Here is a 13287-nt window from a genome sequence, read left to right on the forward strand (position 1 = left end):
AGACTTATTTGTGCAAAATTTCAAAACAAATGACTTTGCAGTCTGTGTTTCAGTTAATAAAAGCTTTCATTTAAAACAGCACAGACTGGTAATTAGACTCAGTCAGGGTCTTAGTAAGACCCCAAAGAAGAAGTCGTGGAAGAATCCAAAGTTCTCTCACCTCCATACACGGTTTCCCCTTGAGAAGGGAAAGCAGGAAAGATGCTTGGGAAAGGAAGATGTGCATGAGAACAGAAACATCCAGCACAATGCAATCATAATGATAAGGACAATTACGCACACTTGTTTGTGAAATTCTGCAGCATTAGGACCAGGGACTCCTAGAGTCTAGTACAGAAGAATTTTCTACTTTATGTTGACTATGGTAAACCTTATAGAAGATAGGACTTCCTGAAGTGGGACCAATTAAAAATAGAAGTTTTTAAGTATGACTTGTAAGTTATTAAAGGAATCAGGGATTTTGCTGTGTCTCCCAATTTTTGACTTCACATGCGCAAGGTCGGCTACAACAGCCAACCTTGCATGAGACTGACCTGAGCGGTCCTAGCTAGGGACGCCCATCAACACTGATGTTGGCGTGCACTCTCAAAGAGTCGCTCACATCCAGTTCCCTCATTAATATTAGTTTCTATCTGCTATACTTCACCTGATTTCACTAGTAATATCTAGAGTGTCTGTGGAATCTTCATTTTATACTTCTGAAAAGTATTTTTGGTCTTGCTAACAATATATAAACCAAGCCAAATGTACTAAAAGACAGGTAATAAAGAAATAATGAGATATAGACTGAGATACATTTGCAAACTTTCTTGGGGAATTAATTTTTATGATGGAATCATAAACCTTGGAAAAACCAGAATTATCTATGAAATGGATCTTAACACTTAAATTTTCCATACTGGATGCATCCAATTACAATAAAGATTGTGGTGTGTGTGTGTGTGTGCGTGTGTGTGTGTGTGCATCTATGTGTGATAATTTGTTGACTTACTATTTGTCTCCTGTTTAAAAAAGAAAAAAAAAAGAGGAAAAAAAAAAGATTGTTATAGGAGGCTTCCAAACCCTGGTGAGATTGATTTACTTTAATTTTTCAAAGATGATTTTAACCTACTAATTGTCAAAAATATCCTATTTATTAGGTAGAGAGAAGCTCCCTACATAATAATAGCTAATAGTTACAGTCGCTATTCTAAGTACTCAGTATATGAGTCCTTTGAATCTCTGCAGTAACCCTGTCAAGTAGAGGAGGAAAGTGAGGCACTTAAGAGGCTTAAGCTCCTGCTCAAGTTCATAGTCCCACAAAGTGGCAGAGTCAGGATTTGGGTCCAGGCAACCCGACCCCTGAGCCCCATTTCCTAACTGCTGTGTGACACTGCCACTCCTACGATAGCATTAAAATGAAATAATGACAACCTGCTGGTATTTTGAGGTTTATGCTTTAAAAATGAGTATTTGCTTGAGTGAACATTAGAAATAGATCTAGTTGCTGTGTTTCTATATTTTAAAGGATTTTTTTTTTGATTTTCAGGTCGGGGTTCTGATTGATTGAACATGCATAGTTGATAAACATATATGGGGAAGTCTTTTTTTTTCTTGTATCAAAAGAAAAAAGAAAAACGCAAAAAACTAGACTGATAAACATGCATTTGTTTTGGTTTTGAGTCATATTAACCCGTTGGTGGACCCTGGGTTACTCCCTGAGGGGTGAGACAAATTGTCCTCTTCTCATCTGTCTCTAACTAAGATAGATGGTGGGCATCACTTGGACAGAAGAGGCTTGAGATTTGCTGATTTGTAATGTTTCTTGTGTTTTTGTGATGAAAGAATCTTGCTAAGTACCATTTTCAAAATCTGAACTTTTGGACATGAAACATTTTATGACTTTTTAGAAGTATTTATAATTTTTAATATACTCTCATGGTATGTGGACATCCATATCACATATCACTATCAGTTGATTTTCTCCAGTCTCTTGGGGACTGTTTGCATATTTTTTGAAAGAAATGAAGAAAATCTTGCCTTAGCATAACATTTTTTTAGCATTATATTTTTGTGCCGAAATTTATACCCTTTTAACCATCCACATTGTGAATTATATCTTGCTTTTCTACAGAATGGTCCACAAAATATGCAGAATTAAAATATTACTAATGGAAAAATAATTTTTCATGACAAATGGTGCAATTTCTCATCACCAAACCATTTCTACATATATGCATAAATATGCACAAGTGTACATGCGTGAGCAGATACATCATTTACACATGTGTAGACACACACGTCTTTGCCTCTATAAACTTTCTTCTATCTGACTAGGACCCAACTGATTGTTCATATATAGCTTATCTACCTTGTGGTTTACCATTGAAGAGTTTTTCCTCTTCTGAGTTACTTTTCATAAATTACAATATATCAGCATTGTTTTTGTTTTTTGTTTGTTTGTTTGTTTTACTAGTAAAATAGTAAGAGTTTTAGGAAAATATAATAGTTTCAAATAAATTCAAGTACAACTGTTTTGGTGTGATAAAATCTGCTTTATAATAAAGGAAATCATACCAAAAATATGGTATGCCAAAAATAGACTCCTTTGTATTTCCTCACATAGGATCCTCTGTGCCATTGCTTCTGTTCATTAGTGTGGCTAATCATGAGTTTACACAACAGAAATTGACTGAAAGAGAGTTTTAATGAGGACATGCATCTTCTTGAATATGACATGAAAATTTACTGTTTACTATGACAAATTTAGAGGGTAAATGCACGGATGAAACTATACAGTGGTGGCATGATCAAGATTTTACACAATTTAATGAGCTTTAGATAGGCTGTAACTTTGAAAAAAATCACTTTTGGGGCACCTGGGTGGCTCAGTGTGTTAGGGGTCTGACCTTGGCTCAGATCATGATCCCAGGTCCTGGGATGGAGCCCCAGGTCAGGCTCCCCACTCCGCTGGGAGCCACTGTCTCCTCTGCCTGACACCCCCCTGCTTAGTATACGCTCTCTCTCAAATAAATGAGTATCTTTGTAAAAGAATAAAATATAATTTCAAAAAAATCACTGTTTTCCTTTTCATTTCATTAACCCTGCCTTGTTTTAGGTCATGGACTTTTTAACAGAGATTTTATTTATTCATGAGTCACACACAGAGAGAGAGGCAGAGACACAGGCAGAGGGAGAAGCAGGCTCCCTGCAGGAAGCCTGACCCGGAACTCGATCCCGGGACCCCCGGGGTCATGACCTGGGCCGAAGGCAGACAGTCAACCGCTGAGCCACCCAGGGGTCCCTGGCCATGGATTAATTTGGGTTTATAATGGGTAAGTCATCGACATTTCTAGCAGGAATTCCTATCAGCTGTTTAGACAATCTGCAGGTGCTGAGGTGCCGTGTGCACAAGGAATACCTTCTATTGGAAAGTTGTCCTCCGCGGGCTGTGATCTCCAGGCCCCCAGGCGACGTGGTCGGGGCAGCAGGGCTCTGTCCGCGTCTCCCTGATCCTGCTGTGCCCCGGGGCCTCCCGTGGCAGTGGGGCAGTCAGCGGCCTAGTGAGAACGAAGCTGCAGCTAAATGGATGCAGAGAGGTCCCGGCAGGTCCGCCCGGCAGCGCTGGTGTGTCCCGCGGGTGTGCTGGGGCCACCGCAGGGCTGGGCCGGCCGCTCCGCCAGAGGCAGGTGCGCACTGGCCTGGGCCCAGGGTGGCGGCTCTGAGGCCGGGGCTGCACCCGCAAAGACGGCGGCCCCGGGCCGGCTGGGCCGCCCCGCCTCTGTGGGGCCCCGGCCCACCCAGCCAGCTCCCCTCTGTGGCACACCCCTCGCCACCAGCAGGCCCGGCCTAAGGCCCTGGCCGTGACCCCTGGCCGTGACCTCTGGCCGTGGCCTCTGCCGCGGGGAGGAGCTGAGCAGGCCCCTCCGAGCCTGTGCTCCCCAGTGAGCAGAGCTGCTCACTGCTCCCCGCCTCTGCGCATTCTCCAAACTGAAAAGGACCAGGGTTTGAGCACACACAGCCCTAACTTCTCTCTCCCTTCGAGCAACACGCGGCTGCACCTTCCCGTGCATGAGTTGCATCCCCACTTGTTGACGGCTGGGGGGGGGGGGGTTACTAATTTTCTCCTGTCCTTAGAGGGTGGCGATGGTAGTGGCGGGGACAGGGGTTGGGGCTGTGCCTGCTTCACAGCAGAGGCACGGGCTCCCACGGCGCTGCCCTGGGCCGGTGTGTTTCCCTGGCTTCATAATTCGATTCATTTTAGCATTGAATAATATTCCCTTATCTGGATGTACCAGAGTTTATTTACTCAGGCACCTGCTGGAAGACTTCTGGGTTTTTCCTAAGTCTTGGCAATTATGAATAAAGCTGCTATAAACAATCTTGTGCAGGTTCTTTTTTTTTTTTTTTTGGACATAAGTTTTCGATGCAATTGGATAAATACCGAGAAGTGTGATTGCTGAAACATATGGTAAGAGTATGTTTATTTATGTAAGAAACCGCCAAAGGATCTTCCAAAGTGGCTGTACCATTTGGCATTCTCTCTAGCAGTAAATGAGAATTCCTGTTGCTCCACATCCTCACACCATTTATTTGCATAATTTACTTGCCCCTTAGGTATTTCAGAGTGTAGCCCTTTCAAAGCATCTGGAAATAGACGATCAGCGATTTTTCTATTTTATCTAGTAAAGCTGTGTACACTTTCAGAACCACTTGATTATTTGTGATTATATGATAGCCTAAGTCTTTCTAATCTTAAGAATTTATTATTTTACTTTATGGAAGGGGTTTCTATATATATATATATTTTTTTAATTTTTATTTATTTATGATAGTCACAGAGAGAGAGAGAGAGAGAGAGAGAGAGAGAGACAGAGGGAGAAGCAGGCTCCATGCACTGGGAGCCCGATGTGGGATTCGATCCCGGGTCTCCGGGATCGCGCCCTGGGCCAAAGGCAGGCGCCAAACTGCTGCGCCACCCAGGGATCCCTGGAAGGGGTTTCAAGCATGGAAAGCTCTTGAGGATGGATTATTTCTCTTCCTACATATTAATTTTTGGTACGTTGGTAGATCAGGGATATTATAATCAAGCTACTCCTCAAACTCACGTGGGCAGTGTTTGTATACATAGCCCGGTACCCTACCCACTGCATCATCAACTCAGGGCATGGAGTACTCTACTTTCTACTTTTCACAAACTTTCCAACAAACAAAGTTTGTTTCGAGCTTAAGTTTAAAAAAAAGTTACATGACTCCTTACTCTACCTTTTTTGTTCTTTTAACTAAATGCTCTATGCAGCAAATACATTGAATTATCTGTTATTTTGGTATATTTCTTACTACATTTGACATATCTAATTAAAGGACTGAATAAAATCCTCAAAGAGTAGAAGAATGGAATTTTCAGTGTGATTTTGCTTCCCTCAAATACAAGCAGATGAATTTGACTATTTGATACAATGCTGAGGAGGTTATACTTTATTGTTATAATTTACATTTACTCTTTTGTTTGTTGATAGTAATTTGGCTTCTCTATGGAGGAGCATCTTCCTAGCATTTTCACATATGTTGTTTCATTTGACCTTCACACGCACAAAATCTTTCAAAGTTTTATTTACGGGGAGTGAGATTGTTGTTGATTGCAACATATGAACAAACAGAATAATTTGGATTTTGATTTGCTCACAAATACTGATAAATGCAATTGAAATTAGTAGTCAGATTTCCTAGATACTGACCTCGATGTTTACCAAGCTATAATGCAGCTTCTGCTAATTTACTAATGGTTTAAAAGCAAAACAGCCTATTCATTTAGCTCATTTTGTTAAAGCATAATTTTTAAGAGTCCAGAAATAAGCTGTCATTGGTTGAATGCTTACTACATACCATGAGAATTTAGCTTTTATCTCATTCAGTTCTCAATACCAACTCTCATCTTTCTTGCTTTTATTTTGCTCACATTTTTATTCCTTTCATTGCTCCCATTACAACGAAAAGGAAAATTGATGTTCAGTGAATGCAAATAATTTGCCTATGATCATGCAGCTATTTGGAATAAGAACTAGAATTCATATATATCTCATTTGATTCCAAATTCTGAGGCTTCTCCAAATCATGACCTGTATCAGCATTTATGCTGGGGACCTGGCTATTTTCATAATCATTCATTGCAACTTCAAGTTAGACTTCTTAGGGAAGTTGTTGTTGCTACTAGGAAAAGGATGGAATTATTTCCACTTATGTAACTTTGTATAAAATCATTGAATCAAACGCATTTAGCTTCTAATTTCTGAACTTTAAAATGAGAAGTCTGCAGAGAATGCTTTCTAAACTTCCAGTTTTGTCTTTTTAGTGTTCTGCAAGCCCTGTGAATGGCAGGCTAGTGAATACATCTTTAATCATAAAGGTTGAAATGTAACACTTAACTCTGCCAATAATTTTTATTTATATCATTTGAAAAAGAGCAGTAGTCATTCAAAGGATGACTTTGATTTTCAGGAGGACTTTGCAAAGGTAACATTTTAAAATAATATCTGGAGAAAACTTTATTAGCAACTTAATTTACCAAATTTCTTTTGAAATATTTTATCAACATCCACACCGTCGGCTGATCATCAGTTCGTATGCATTAGATCTGCAGTATTTCACGATATTCTTACAGGTTTGATATGATTCAGTTTCATATGATTGGAAGAGGAGGGCTTGCTCTTCCTTAACTTTGGAGCTACTCAGACAGACAGTTAAGGGACTTGCCCAGAGTTACATTAAAGAGCCTATAATGTTAACTATTTATATTAAGTGGTGCATCTGGAACTAGGTTTTATGTCATTTAACACCTAGCCCTGGGCAGCCCCAGTGGCGCAGTGGTTTAGTGCTGCCTGCAGCCCAGAGCCTGATCCTGGAGACCCAGGATCGAGTCCCACGTCAGGCTCCCTGAGTGGAGCCTGCTTCTCCCTCTGCCTGTGTCTCTGCCTCTCTCTCTCTCTCTCTCTGTGTGTCTCTCATTAATAAATAAATGAAATCTTTAAAAAAAAATAACACCTAGCCCTGTGCCTCTCACTATACTATATCCCCCACAATTCTTACCTGCTACTTTGAACCATCATACTAAAGACAAGCTAATTATGGCTGTACTGCAGTAGAGGCGGTTGTCTCTTCAGGTAAGGACAGAGCATTTAGAAGTTAAAATAAATTGTAGTGCAAGATGGGCAACAACATGTTTAAAATTTCAGACTTTAATGCAAGAAAGGAGGTAGCATTATTTTAGGGAATTTTGTGGGAATTTTCTTGAGAATCAGATAGTACGAGGTTTGAGTCTGCGCTGTACTATTTATTAGCCCTTCTAACTTGGAAAAATTAATTAACCCAAAGCCAAAGGTAATGTTTGCAGATTAACAATTAACTAAAGCCCTGAGGGCTTTCAGGAGATAGTTAATAAAGAAGCAAGGGGAGAGATGTAGGAAAACTAACAGGCTGTCATTTAGGGTCAAAGCATCTTACTGTTTTACACAATATTGTCATTTCACACATTTAAAAAATGTTTTTTTCAAGAGCACTTAAACTATGCACAGAAGCTTGTATTCTAAAATATCAATAATTCCTATCAAAAGAGAGACAAACAGACTCTTAACTATAGAGAACAAACTAATGGTTACTAGAGGGGAAGTGCAGGGGGTGGGTGAAATAGGTTAAGGGGATTAAGAGCACACTTACAATGAGCACTGACTAATGTATGGAAGTGTTGAATCACTATATTATACACTTGAAGCTAATATAACAGTTAACTATATGGGAATTTAAAAAAGAACTCCTATCAAAAAAGGAACTAAAGAACATATGGATTTCCACTTAGTTTTGACACACTATACTGTAAATTTTGTGTAGATTTTGAGCACTCTTTCTTAGTAAATGGAGGTCGGAACTGCATCTATGGACAAACTTCTATTCCCTACCCATTTTAAATTGAAAACATTAGGAAATAAAATAGAGAATATATATAACTCAAAAAATGAAAATTAAGAAAATACATATAGGGGATCCCTGGGTGGCGCAGCGGTTTGCTGCCTGCCTTTGGCCCAGGGCGCGATCCTGGAGACCCGGAATCGAATCCCACGTCAGGCTCCCTGGTGCATGGAGCCTGCTTCTCCCTCTGCCTGTGTCTCTGCCTCTCTCTCTCTCTCTCTCTCTCTTTGACTATCGTAAATAAATTTTAAAAATTTAAAAAAAGAAAAAGAAAATACATATATAGTCAGCTAAGTGTCAGTCCTGGATTTAAATTATTTCTATTAAATGGGCTCTAATTACTAGATTTTTAATCACTGTTTTCTCTTATAAGGTAAAAGTTACTATTATGGGTTGAATTGTGTCCGCAAAAAAAGGTATATGTTGAAATCCTAGCCCCTCACTCTTGTATTTGTGACGTTATTTGAAAATAGAGTCTTTGTAGATATACTCAAATTAAGATGAGATCGTACGAATTTTGGGTAAGCTGTAATCCAGTATGATTGGTGTGTTTATATAATGAGGAACAAGGTGACAGATGGACATAAAGGAGAAGGCCATGCAGCCACAATGGCAGGGATTAGCGTTATGCTGCCACAAACCAAGGCACACCCAAGATTCCAACAGTCTCAGAAGCTGGAAGAGAGCCATGGAGTAGAGTCTCCTCCTGAGTATGCAAGAACGTCCCAGGACCCATTCTTCTTGATGGCACACTTCAAGTTTCAGAAACGTGAGAGGATAAATTTCTGTTTGCTTAAGCTGCCCAGTTTGTAGTACTTTGTTATGGCAGCTCTAGGAAATCAATACAGTCAGTGTCATCAAAATGATGTTTAAATAATTCCTGTAGGGCCCCTGGGTGGCTCAGTTAAGCATCTGCCTTGGGCTCAGGTCACAATCTCAGGGTCCCAGGATCGAGCCCCCATCGGGCTCCCCACTCAGCAGGGAACCTGCTCCTCCTTTTCCTTCTGCTCCTGCTCTTTTGCTTTCTCTCTCTCAAAAAAATAGATAAAATAAAAAAAAATAATTCCTATGATAACTATATTGATTTCATTTCATAAGCATAAGAGTTGATGTACAAATAGACATAATGTCTTTCTTTGATCTGAATATTAAAAATACTATATATTAATTATAATTTAAACTTATGAATTTTTGAGTATATAACATTTTATATCAAGTATGTGTGTGTGTTGGATGGATGTTCTTTTTTAAGCAGCATCTGTTTTCTGGCTTCAGCACCCTGATTTTCTTTTAGAAAAATGTGCCTCACTCCACAGATTTTCATAGGTTGGTGTCACCCAAACCTGGAAGTACTTATGTGACCTACATCTGACTAAATAGAGTCTCCCTGGCCCCTGTTCCCAGCCAGTAGGTTAGGGATGAGAACATGGCCCAAATCAGGCCACTTAGATTTGGGGGGTATGCAGGGGAATTATATTTTGTCATATTTATTTTTGTCACTTTATTTTTTGTTATATTTTGTCATCTTATGTAGTTCCACCTGCAAAAAAAAAAAAAAAAAAGAGAGAGAGATTCTGTTTCCTATAGTTCCCCCACATATCCCCCAAATCTGAGTGGCGTGATTTGGATCATATTCTCATCCCTAAAATCTGGAAAGTCATATTGGTTTTTATTAGACTATAGAATGATATAAATAAAGTATGACTCCATTACTATGTTTAGGCCTTAGCTGTATATTTTCAATGTAATAATGGACTATACTTGGTAGAGAAGGGTAAAAAGCAAATGTAATTTAAAAGTAGATCCTTCTACTTAAGAAGTTTTGTATTTTAAAGGCCTTGTTTTGAAAGCATCGCCACAAGTCTTTTGAGAGGCCATTGAATAACTATCTGAAATTATCTCAAATAACTGTATTAGCAAGAATATTTTAAAGTCATTTTTTTGTATCTTCTTCTGCACCTGGCTTACAGTAGGACTGAAAATTATTTCTGGTTGAAGCTGGAGCTTGACACAGGACTCCAATAGGGATAAACATAAAGAAATGAGGTCAAGGAAGACAAGTGGCATGCTTAAAGAAGAAACTCTCAAACCTTGGGTGCTTTCCACCTAATTTAGAACACAGTCGAAAAACAGATAAAGTCGGGCAGCCCGGTTGGCTCAACGGTTTAGCGCCACCTTCAGTCCAGGGTGTGATCCTGGAGAACCGGGATTGAGTCCCACATCGGGCTCCGTGCATGGGGCCTGCTTCTCCCTCTGCCTCTCTCTCTCTCTCTCTCTCCCTCTCTGTCTCTCATGAATAAATAAAAAAATATATTAAAAAAAGAAAAACAGATAAAGTCAACTGTGAAGCTGAACAATTGGCCCTAAATATCCAGGGATATTTGATATTTTGGTATATCATAAGCTATACTACAGAGAACTCAAATAGTTGAGGCAATTTGTCTTTTAGGAATTGTCATCTATCAGTGAGTATCAGGAGGGCGATTCTGACTGAAATTTTTCGACAAGATATGTTAAATGGTCTTTTTTAAATATTTAAAACATGAAGGTGAAAAACAGGATTATTTTATTGGGAGTCTCATTCAACAGAAGGTCAAATAAAATAATCTTTAATGATTTTATTTAAGCTGTGGTGAGTAATTTAATTCAGGTCTAACCTATAAGAGATGGGGGAAGGGGAAGTTATTAAGGTAGCTGCCTTCAACAGAATTGCCTACATAGAATGATGTGGAGTTGCAGAGATCTGAGGAAAAAAAGTTGTATTTGCAGAAATGCACATGTTTAAAGACAGGATATCTAATCCATGGGGAAGAGAGTGAAGATTTGGCTTAAACTAGGAGAGATTCAGTTCTAGAGCCAGGAAACTAGGAAGAGTCTCATCATAAGGATTCTGGCAGAGAAAAAAGGATGGAGAACTAATTACTAGGACAAAGGAAATTACCGCCTAGGCCTCAGGGTCATAGAGTGTGTGATATCGCATGAGAGACATGGCCAGGGGTGCGTTTGCAGAAGTAGGTGTAGATGGTGTTCACCTGAACCCCTCAGGAAGTATGTCCTATAGGAACTTCTGTTGAGCAGGCTGGCAGGTGATATTTCTATTTTATACCCTACGATATATTTTTCATCATCTTCTACATAATTTCATCTGCTAATCACGATACTTAAACCTGCCGCTCTTCAGTCCAAACATGGAGTCACACTTAGGTGTCATGATAACCATACAGAAATAACGAAAGACAAAAGGCACAACATCAACACCCCAAACAAAAATCTACTGATATATCAGGTCATATCAGATTTATAATCTGTATTAAAAATGGCATTTTTTGGTCTTTTTTACCTTAATCCCAAAGACTTTACTCATACTTGTATTTTTTTCCATTTAAAGATGAACTTGACACTCAACCCTCTCTCACTTACTAATCACTAGTTTATTTTTTAACCTACACTGAATGGGTTCCTATGGAGTATTAAACTAATTTATGGAAACAGTATATTTTATCAATAGATAGATGTTATTTGGAAATTAATACATTACTCAAAATATGCTTAAGTACAAATGTGGTTGTTGATAAAATGATTGATATATGAAGTTTCAGGATGTAAAAATTCTTTATGGAGATAAATTACCTTTTTCGTCAAGTACCCTGACATTTTTTTTCACCCTGAAAACTACATTACTGTTGATTAGTTTAAAAAATCCATGCCTTTTCAAATAAACTCAGCATTGCTTTATATGCAGTATATTTAACACCAATATTTTTCTAGCTAGAGCATTATTAATTAAAGTTAAATTTAAATTCTCACCAGATTTAAATCTCACAGGCCATATTTTATCTTTATTAAAAAGTTTCCTATTGACAATGCACATGTGAGAGCTATAGTTTTAATCACAGAACATGACTTAAGTCTTGCTGAACTGATAAAACTGAATCACCATGCTGCCAAGTTAGGTTCCATATTGCCGCCCTGCTTTTAATTAGAAGGCTAAATTGCTGTCAGACCATGCTTTTGAACCTTATCTTCCTCTTTCTATTAAGAAAAAGACATTCAGCATCTCATCCTGAGAAGTACAGTAATGATTTTTTTTTAAATCAGTTATTCCTTTTTCATGCCTAATTTCTTTGTTTTTTAGCAGTTTTTTTTTTCATGTTCGTTGTTGTCATCGTTGCTGTTGTTGTTTTATTTTTTGGATAAAGCTTGAGTATTTGGATCTGAATTTCAGTCCTAATTTCTCAGTTGGTTATCTCTTTCAAGAATGACATTTTGGGTGTGAAAAATTAATATATATTGTTTTATATATGGATTATTCTGTCTCTTAATCCTTGGTTGATTATACTTTAATAGCTTTTTAGAATTCAAGAGAATTCAGAAGTTTTTCAGAGTGTGGAAATTATTTAATTCTTATATTCCAATTCGTTCTTAAAGTTATCTCTTTTAAGACATTTCAGAAAGAAGATAGTGGCTACTTCTATTACAATTTACTCTTTTATATTGCATTAACTTCTGCTTGGATGGAAGGGAATTCTGAAGTCTAGTAGTATATAGTTCAGTAGCATGTAATAAAATTATAATCCATATATGACGCTTATTGAGCCGGAAAAGCTGATGAATATGAAATATAACTATTGGAAGAAAACAAAGAATTGATTATAATTTTATAGAGGACAGACTTCAGATAAGTAAGTTTGAATAAAGAATTAAAAGTTTACTGATAACAGCAACCGTAAATTCATCTTAAATTATATAAACATTTTTGGTAATATGGACAGAGGCAGGCAAGGGATATTCCATTAGCATCTTTGGTAATATTGTGCCATCATGTTGAGGATTACTCTGAGGCATCCCATGAATGGGGCGAGGACCTACATGCCATGTGTTTGCTGATTCACCTTATGTTTTTTAGTTTATAAGGGTTTGTTTCTTCCCACTCAATTTCACTTTCCCGTTCCTATCTGAGAATGAGCAATGATTCGTTTGTCATAAGTCTTGTGTGAGGATTAAATCATATGTACGAAGGTTTGAGGACTGTACTTAGCCCATATAAACACTTTTAATAATAATAGCAATAATATAATTATAATAAGATGGCTAATTATGTAATTGTAATGGCTAGTAGCATATGTTAGTAGAATTATAGCTCTTGACTTACAATTTCAAAGTACAAATATATCTTTTTTTCCAGACATGAAGTTACCTTGAGCATTTTGTTAAAAAGATAAACCCTTAAAAATATCCAAAGGTAAATAACTTTAGCAGTAGGCAAGGATTCTTTTTAGTTTTAAAAAGTCATGTATTAAATCTTGGCACTCCAGATTGCCTACTGCTAAATTAGTGGTAATGTTT

This window comes from Canis lupus, chromosome 19, assembly GCF_003254725.2.
Source record: "Canis lupus dingo isolate Sandy chromosome 19, ASM325472v2, whole genome shotgun sequence".
NCBI lineage: Eukaryota > Metazoa > Chordata > Mammalia > Carnivora > Canidae > Canis > Canis lupus.